The sequence below is a fragment of the Heloderma suspectum genome, chromosome 2, assembly GCF_057233095.1.
Source record: "Heloderma suspectum isolate Gila_16-S chromosome 2, 16-S_ref, whole genome shotgun sequence".
NCBI classification, from domain to species: Eukaryota; Metazoa; Chordata; class Lepidosauria; order Squamata; family Helodermatidae; genus Heloderma; species Heloderma suspectum.
The window spans coordinates 381,777,996-381,779,828 of NC_139459.1; positions in this window are offsets into that span (position 1 = coordinate 381,777,996).

The following is a 1,833-nucleotide window of genomic DNA, read 5'->3' on the forward strand; positions in this document are numbered from 1 at the left end:
ACCCGGCCACGAACGCGGAAGTAAAAAAAAAAAAAAAAAGCCCCCTGATAGGCTACGTGACGATTCACGTAGCTTATCACGGCTAGATCTGCAAAGTCAGCCGTGATAGGCTACGTCAATCGTCACGTAGCCTATCATGGGTGACTTTAAAAAAAAAAAAGTGCGTACGCGAATGGCGGCCCCCATAGGGAGCCGCCATTCGCGTTCCTTATTTAGTTGCTGTAGTCTACGTAAATGTTTATGTAGACTACGGCGAAAATAAGGGCAACGCAAATAGCGTTGCCCTTATTTTCGCCATAGTCTACGTAAACATTTACGTAGACTACAGCCACCAAATAAGGAACGGGAATGGCGGCTCCCTATGGGGGCCGCCATTATCCGTACACACTTTTTTTCTTTTTTATTTTAAGTCACCCGTGATAGGCTACGTGACGATTCACGTAGCCTATCACGGCTGACTTTGCAAATCTAGCCGTGATAGGCTACGTGAATCGTCACGTAGCCTATCAGGGGACGTTTTTTTTTTTTTCTTTTATTGCAATGGCGGGGGCGGCAGCCGGTCGAAAGACCGGCTGCCGCTCCTGCCCTGCTCGAACACCCGACGAACCGCCAGCCGGACCCGCCGCCGGGAGGGACATTCAGGGAAGGTAAGTCCCGTCCCGGAGGGGGTGCGGGGTGCGGGGGTGTGTGGAGGATTTCTCCCCGAAACTTGTTCGGGGGGCCGAACACGTTGGCGCTCGGCCCCCCGAAGTTTCGGGGAGAAATTCTCCGCCATCCCTAGAAGAGAGCACTTCCCTTCAACATGCAGCAGTGATCTACCATGTTCGATTACCTGCTTGTCAATCTTCCAGGATTCTTCCTGATTGGCCATGGTGCATAATTGTCAAAAACTATCACCACAGCAGAAGTTACATTAGAACACAGGGAACTTGTTCCCGTCACCCTGTGACAGTAGAGTTGAACGTAAAACAGGGTTGGGCAGGATATGACCCATGAGCCACATGAGGTACGTCCACAATTCTTCTCCCATTTTTGTATCTTTTGCTGCAGGGTTGAGGTCCCTACAGCTCAGTAAGCAGCTGTTTGGTGGGGCATCCAATGCTTCTGGGAAACAAGATTTGACTCCCAGCGTACATTGTTTCACAGCAGAAGCACTGGGATTTGGGCTGCATGGGCAATTCTGGTGGCAATGGTGGGTTGTGGCCCAGTTGGGTCTCCAGGGGACAGTGTGTTCTGCCTTGAGCAAATCAAGTTGTCCACTTCTGAGCTAAAAGCACAGCCCCACTGGTTTTTCCATTCATGTGTCCCTTTCATGGCTGTCATCCCTGAATAAGGTTGTGATGCGTCCTGAAAAAAGTATCTGGAACAGAATGGGGAAAGGCTACATCAACCCTTTATGGTGGGCTCAAGGTAGCTTCACCCACCTTTAGTGGTGTTCTCCAGTGTGCTGCTCTACTCCGTACTCTGAATAAGTGAAAGATTAGCATTCACTCCTATGGGGAAGAGAAAAGCAGTGTGTTTGGGATGCTGTGGTTTTGACACTGGGTAAGGTGGCTTGGGTGTCCTGGCCCTCCTCTGACAAGGACACCCAAAGAATGGCAACACCACAAAGGATCCTTGGGCTATTCGGGCACTCCAACTTCACATTTACCCCACACATATCGTAGTGACAGGAATTTTGTTATATATTAATCATTTTAGGTTAATACAGATCTGATCTTTATACTGAACAGAAAACAATGCAAAACACCAGTCTCTTCCTTTCCTCAATAGGTAAGTTTCAGCTTTGCTGCTCATTTTCTTAATGATAAAACTCAGTTCCCTTTTGTCTAC